Source organism: Diprion similis, chromosome 7 (genome assembly GCF_021155765.1).
Source record: "Diprion similis isolate iyDipSimi1 chromosome 7, iyDipSimi1.1, whole genome shotgun sequence".
In the NCBI taxonomy this organism is placed as follows: Eukaryota; Metazoa; Arthropoda; class Insecta; order Hymenoptera; family Diprionidae; genus Diprion; species Diprion similis.
Genome location: NC_060111.1, coordinates 2,445,305 through 2,453,277, shown reverse-complemented (window position 1 = coordinate 2,453,277; position 7,973 = coordinate 2,445,305). Strand labels below are relative to the sequence as shown.

The following is a 7,973-nucleotide window of genomic DNA, read 5'->3' as shown; positions in this document are numbered from 1 at the left end:
AGCTGGGCCGGAGACGGGTCTACCCGAACTCCATGGGGCTCTGGCCCCATCCCATCACTCCAGTCACCCCCGCACGCCCACTGAAAGAAAAAAACGTCACACGTATTCGGCATTCGACTGTGATTTTCCTCGTTATGGCCGCTCGGATAACCGGGATCTTGCAAAGGTACCTACGCCGTTTTCTTAAGTCTCGGTTCCCTCCATGCGTAAGCCATTCTTATCGTCGAACGAACGAACGAATGAACGAACGGACGGACTCCGCGGGTATCGATTCCGTTACATCCTTGCCATGGATACTTCTGTCCAGTTATACTATACCATATACCTAATCATCAATGAATTCATCAAACTTATTTATTGTCTCTGTTACTGCAGGTCCATCCTTATTTGAATTCGCACTAAGAACCATGCGGCCAATATCAGCTGGGTTGACAGGATGTTTGGTATGCAAACTTGAAACGTACATGGAAAAATGAGGTTAATTCAGCATTTCGTTGAATCGATGGATCAGCGTGTCTCGAGATGTTTCGACGCGAAGAATATGATGGAAAAAGGAATGCTGATCGTTAACGTGATCAGGTATGAGAAACTACACATGCTGTAGACCGAAATCTGTGCCACGTGTCATACAGGAAGTCACTCTCCCCGTTCTTCAGATAATTTTCTTCTTTGTACAAATCACAGATGCACAGATGACGCGAGTCCGTTATACTTGAACACGGAAGTATCGCCGTTTAAACGTGGCTTCGTGTCTAGTTTCGATTTATAGCGTGCGTGACTGCGAATCGTGGGAATATCCGTGAGGTTCGAAACCCTGGAATCCTACTGTTTTTCGCCAGGGTAGCGGATATGCGAAAAAAGCTTGGACTGGGAGTTTGTGTCAATGTATCGGTGCCGTAAGAGAGATACTTGCGCATCTATCGAAATAAAAATTGTCTTCCATCTTCGCTGGAAAGATCCTGTGAATACAATTGTACATCATTAAAAACATCTCTCTATACGAATTGCGAGGCATTAATGATCGCACCGATGAACAATTAGGATGGTTTGAAAATGATGTTGAGCAAAATAAATCTCAATTGTTCTATATCGATGATATTGCAAATTCGGTATAATATATGGCACAAGCTGAATGATATTATAGAGCGGAAATGAAAATTGGTTAGAAGACACAATATGACGAGACAAATAAAAGGTCGAGAGATGAATCAGGAGAAGTTGGGGGAGAGATGCAATTTCGGAGACTGAGTGGTATTTGGAATATCGCCTCGATTGCCCGACCGACCTGAACTGGATAAGTTCAGGTGAATCTGGTGGGGGTGGAAGGCAGCCGCCTGTTCGACCAAAACACGGAAAGCCACAGATCGGATCCAGCCGCGTTCAAGAGCGATGATTTTCCCGCAGCAAGAGAGAGATAGAAAGAGAGAGAGAAATCCACAGCATAGTCGAAAGATCAGCTGCACCATTAGAGAACTTTTCTCACGCCTCTGATCGTGCAGTTGCAAAAAATTGATTTTCCCTTCAGCCATGATCAGAGTAGGTAAACGTATAGCTTCGGTTCCTCTCGGGAAGCCCGTTTACACCGCATGCGGATTGTATGTATAGGTCTACCAATATAGTCGAAGATACTGGAAGAAAATCCCAAGACGTAAACGTCCTTCAAGGTTCGAGGTCAAGCTCGGTCGTTCTAACTGCGAAACGAGGTGTTCCCTCGAATAATCTCGCCCCGAATATGCAGCTTGCGAGTTAATCGCGAATACTTGTTTGTTAGGATACTCACTTGAAAAGTGAAGGCAGTGAATCTTCATCGGCGAAATTTCGGTGATCAGGACATCGGGCCCGGCGGCCCTCCTCGGTGTTGATAACGCGCCACTTTCCCGAGGATATAATCGAGGTGTCGAGCTTAGTAGTCGTCGAAAAACAGCGTACCACTACAATATTATACACACTTGCACTATAGCCGTTCCTACGTACAGACGCGAGATTGTGCAGCAGGAATGCCTTCGTGTGCGTGTGTCTTACGCAAAGAAAGAGATGATAGAGAGAAAGAGAGAAAGAGAGAAAGAAGAGAGGGAGAGATAGAGAGAGGGCGAATGAGGGAGAGAGAGGGAGAGAGTCAGAGTCAGAGTTTCGAAGAAGGCGAAACGAGACGACGGAACGACGAAATCACGCGTGTCCGCGCACCCCTGCGCTGCAGGCAGGGTGTAAGGAAGGCTAAAGCCCCGGCGTTGCGCGCGCTCTCACTTGTAATTACGTGCACACGGAGAAGCAACCGGGCCGCCTGCAGCAGGGCAGAGGTAGAGCAGGAGCTACCGCGAGGCGAAACTTCGCCCTGCGGTGCCTCGTCGGTAAGGAACTTGACTTCGGTCCGGATCTGGCGCGCGTAATCTGGCCCGCGGAATCCGCGGAGCTTTACGGTATCTCTCTCGATCACTGATAACGGGACGCAGCGACGAGTTCCGGACGCTGCGGGTTGCGGCAGGCGTCGTGTCAGTTGTGACGGGGTTAATTCGCGGCCCTTTGTTGTACGCGGGTGGCGAGTTTCGCGAGGCAGGTTGCGGCCGCCGGAGCAAGAGACATGATGTCGTCGGCCAGCACCCGACGACGTTGATCACCTCCACACGTCACTGATCCGTCGACCTGGTTCGGGGCTCGTCGGGGCCGCTCGGTGGCAAAAGCTCCCCTCCGACTCGGGAGGTTCCCCGACCTCCAGAGCTTGCGCGGTGCGTCGCGACGCCACAGACGCCGCCGCCACCGCCGCCGCCCCCGCCCCCCTCCGGATTTCCGTCCGCCGTCAGACTATTGATCAACTAGGTAGGTACTGGCTCTGCAACACGCGACTTGCCTCGAACACCGTTGCCTCGTTCGCGGAATCTCGACGACGACGATTCCGCTCCCGCCATCCGAACCGGAGCCACGTGACGCTCCTACAGCGGGGAAAATCATTAGGGGGGAAGGTAACGTAATCAAACCCAGCAGCTGCAGAGGTGCCGACGTACGTACCTTCGACCTAACGCTTTACGCAACCGCAACGGATCTGCGTACTGCGTCCAAGACCAAATAAATATACACCGATCTCTGCCCATCTCTCCTGACCCTCGATCTCTTATATCTACCTGTATAACTTATACAAGTAACAGACGTGCGCGGTGCAGGTATAAACAACGCTGTAGTCGTTCAATGGGAGGAAATATCGTCAATTGATTCATGTTTCATATGATTATTATGGTTATACACATTGGGAAGATATATCTGCAAGGGCTACAAGGTAAACATATTTTGCTACATGGGTCTAACGATCCTTCGAGGAATGAAATTTCGCCAAAAATTGCTATGTAAGAAGTTGCCGGTTGTTTTTTCTTCTCTCTTTTTTTTTCTTGCCCTCCGTCGATAACGACGTTGAAACTACACGAGGTATATCTGTACATAGGTATACCTATATACGAAGGCAAACGGTTATATTATTGATTTTTTGGGCTCAGAAACATGTGGCTGAGCCTCTATACCTCTATACATATTTATATATCTATACCTATCTACCTAGCCGACTATTTACTCCTCGTGTTCGAACAGCCATACGATGTGGAACGGTAATTAGATGTAGTACAAAAATCCGTACTTATGCAACATTCGATAAGTGGAATTTGAATATCCAGTTTTCTTCAATATTACATCCATGATATAACTATCGTGTGAATATTGAATGAAAAAAATTGCATCTATACACGTCCAATTCGAGGAGATCGTCTCATGATTCTAAGCAAGCCGTGATCATCGTTTCGTCTCCAGCGTCTCGGTGTCGGAGCTTTCATTCCTTGGTCGCAGAACGCCTGCAACCCTCGCAAGCGAACACACAGCTAGTGCAGTTGGGTTGCCTGCAGTCAGGCGCCGAAAATTTGAGTTCATGGCCTGCCCTTGATATTGGGATTTTTTATTAGCTGGTTGTTTGATCGAGGATAACAGTGATGTAATATTGCTGAATAAAAAATTGCTCTAGGCAATGTTAGCGAAATTTGAAACCATGCGTATATTAATTATATGCAGTTGTATGTATCCGAGATGCGATTGCGTCGTATGAGAATGACGTGATGTAGGGCGGGTTGGTGTACAAGCTGTAACCACGTCAACCTAAATAGTACTAATTCTTGTCAATTAAAGAGGTCGCGAGACTGAAAACTTACTGGTCGAGCCAAGAGATCTAAAATTAAAATTAACCCAAGATGCAGCTATAAGTAATCATGAGATGGATCTTGTTGTTATAATATTATAGAAGAACAAAATGATAATTTTCTCCGTTCACAGTTCGCAATACAAACGGTGTATCATAGTCACGAATTAATTTTGCCGTTTATCGATTGCCTTGTCAATGATTTCTCGCCGTAATCACTCGTTTCGTACGTGTTACATCCGGAATTAGCTGGAATATGTACGCAGAACCTCGGCAGATAAAGTCCTTGAATATCCTGCCCATATAAGGGAGCGCTGTGCTTAAGGTTATAGCGAAACGATTCGACGATCGAAGGTTTGGCGCGATGTGAATTAAACCTACCTTGGAAAAAAATTTCCACTGTACCTACTAACCAGGTGGAGCCGCTATCCATTTTTAATTTTTAACACACTCCGCTTAATTATGACCGAAAGAAAAGTGATTAAAATAGTCGTAAGCAAACGTATTGATGTTGCAATTGATGGGAGAAAAATTTAGTATAAATTACAATTGTACAACCAAACTGAAATACAGCTATTAAAGCTACATTTTATTGTAATTCCAACTAACAATATCTATTCACGTTGTTTCAACGATACTGATTTTATCGTGATTTCCTGGCAACTATATTTATTCTTTATTCGTTTATTAATTATTGAATTCCAAAGTTTAGTAAACCCTACAGAGGTTGGTACACGTGGTTACCTGTCGTAGGGTTAGAATAGGGTAATAAAAAAAAAAGTGAAAAGAGAATTGAATCTATATTTTATTTTGGTTCAAGTTCGCTTTAAGTTTTATTCTAAGTACATATATTACAAGAAAATGAAATATCGCTCTTGCAGGAAACTCGTTATATTCTGAGGATTTACCCAAATTAGGAGAACGGAGGACGCTTGTTGCTGACCTTGCTGGACCAATGAGCTCCGGAAACTGTACAACAAAGTACATGGTGCGAGGCTGCCGTGCGGACGTGGCAGACTCGAGGGTCGACGAAACCAGGCTTACACACTACAGAAGCATCCTGACATGATAAGAGAATGTATTCGATATCCGCAACCAAGTTTGGAAGGCGCCTCCTGGAGGATATATCAGCAAAACTTATACAAGGAAGACAACTAGGCAAGCAGTGCTTTTACACCTATACATAACACGTGTAAGGTGTGTTTCTTTCGCGAATTGAAAGATCTAATATCCAAACCCTAGATTATCCGAAGCATGACTTGATTTATCCGAAGGTTCAATTATCGGATGATGGTCTAAAAAAGTAAATTTGTGGTCCGAAATGCACATTGTTGCCTGTTAAAAAATCTTAAGAAAAAATTTGGAACATTATGTCAATAACAATTTAAGTACGTTCTTCATTTTCAGACGAGACTCCATTCGTTGCAATTCTGCGGTTCGCTCGAGGAGAGCGTCTTTAATCGGTATTAATCTTGCGATGCATCGCAGCTGCCGACGGCGAACCGCACACGACGCTCATTGCCAATTGAATCGTTGCACTTTCGGCTGATTTCGCATTGGTCGCAGGGAACGGACGAAGAGGAGAGGGCAACGCGCGTGAATAGAAAGAGAGCGAGTGAGAAAGAGAACGAGAGAGACAGAGAGAGAGAGAGAGAGGGAAGGGACGAAAGCCGAGTTATACTTACGACTGCGGCTGCGAGTCGGATCGGCGTGTCATTAGAGTCAGGAAAGCTCGATTGTGAAGTTCGTCGCACGCGTGGTTAACTCGAGATTCAAATATCCGTCGCAACGGAAACAGCCATCCGTCAAGCCATCCTGTGAGTATTAATTGAATTGCAACAAGAATATAACGCATAGATTTCTCTCTATAATATACCTACGATATAATATCGCGCTTTTCGGCTTCAATCACCTGTTGCGCCCACTTCATTGTATATGTATAAGTAACAATTACGAGGAAACGAAGTGCACCTCGAAAATTTTCACAATCCCAATTATATCAATTATAGTTATAATATAAATTAATAATAATTATTATTATGATTGTTGTTATTATTATTATTATTTTATAGAATATTCTGTAACATCGTTACGGAAACTTATTATGGAAATTGTATAATTGTTCGGTATTCGGATGCGCGTTATTTCATTCAAAACGTACATACCTGCTACTCGCGTATAGTATGTGTATATACAATAAATTGCGTGGCGTTGCGTGACGATCGTTTTCCTTTTTCTTCCCCCCTCGTTGCTTTTTTTCGTGTCACATCAGCTGCAGCACTCTGCTGGGAGCCGTGGCAATGCTATTGAAAGTGTGTGTATGCAGTGTGTATACAACAACGTCCGTTCAATTGTTATACAGAAAGTGATTGTTATTCGTTTGCATATTTGAGTTAAAGCGTAGGTATATATGTGGGTATATATATGTATAATATATACCTATATACATATGTAAGCCGAGCCCGCAATGCACACCACCTACATAATATAACTATATACATTGTCAGGCACGCGTGTGTGACGTGCATTATATGTATAGATACGGTGGCGATGCGTGACCTGTAAACAATAGCGTTTCGACAGCGCACGTCTGATAGTGCATATGATTGTAAAATGGAACAGAGTGTTACAAAGGTGGTGCAGGAAGTCGGAGAGTATACGTGTGACGTTTTTACATTTCATTCAGTACCAAACGGTATACGAATCGTGCATATATATGTATATACCTATATATATATATATATACTATTTGTCGGATCAATTATTTTCTCGAGTTATAAGTCCGTTGATCCATGATCAAACATACATCGCAGCTTTCAGAGTGATAGACGATGAAAATTCAGTGTACATATTCGAAAGTCTATAATTTGGCCGCCGGTAGTTTGCTGTGAAATCGATGCGAAATTAGCTTGTTAATAAATCAATTTTGTATAGCCGAAACGCTTGGGTAATATTGTGAGTGTATAACGACGTTCCAAGGTAAAACGGTTTCCCAATCTGTTGAGATAATAATTCGAGCGGTTCGAATGCGCGGGTGGAAAATTATTTTTTTTGGCGGCGCTGGGTGGAGAGGAGAGAGATGAATGGAAAGAAATTAATGGTCGATAATAATTCACGTCTCTGGACTGGTTCGATCTAGCAGAGAGCTGCTAAAACGCGAAGAAAGTGAGCTGAAAACCGCTCGCTGGATACACGTTGATACATTTATACACCAAAGCGCCTATAGTATGTATCGCTTTTTGAGTAACTGGAACAAGTCGTTGACAGCTGCGGGCGTTATCAAGAGCACAGAGCGAGTTGACTTTCTTTTGGACTCGTTCACGGCACTACTCGGCGCGTGCTGAGAACGATCGAAAGCGTTTAGTAACGGTAAACAGTATTGTTTTACAATACCTCTACCTGCTCACATCAAAGTCCACGTGTTTTAAACGCATTCTATACACAATTCTGACCAACAAGACTCCAACAAATTTTTACTTGATGCAGAAATAAAGAAATGGCACGAAAACTTATCCTACTTGTCACAATTCTGCATAGAATGAGGGTGTTCAGCCCTTTTGCATTTAAAGATAGAATTAGTTTGATGCCTCGCATCTGTGCAGCAGCGAGTCGCTATTAGCTATCCAAAGATTTTTCATTAATTCTGTACATGTATACATGGTATAAAGACAGTGACGGCTGCAGACGAATCAGACTGACAGAGATGTCGTTGTGTCGATGCCCGTTTACGACGATTTCACGTCTACTTGAGACGTGTGCTGCACAGCATATTCATGCATACATTACCTGCAGCAACTTGACTCGA

At 44.0% G+C, this 7,973-nt stretch overlaps 1 long non-coding RNA gene across 1 annotated transcript; it reads left to right on the top strand.

The window, feature by feature from the left end:
• Positions 1-52: 52 nt before the first annotated feature.
• LOC124408048 lies at positions 53-5,336 on the top strand. The gene is made up of 3 exons (XR_006929388.1): positions 53-166; positions 376-579; positions 5,050-5,336. It is a non-coding gene; the product is annotated as an uncharacterized LOC124408048 (long non-coding RNA).
• Positions 5,337-7,973: the final 2,637 nt, after the last annotated feature.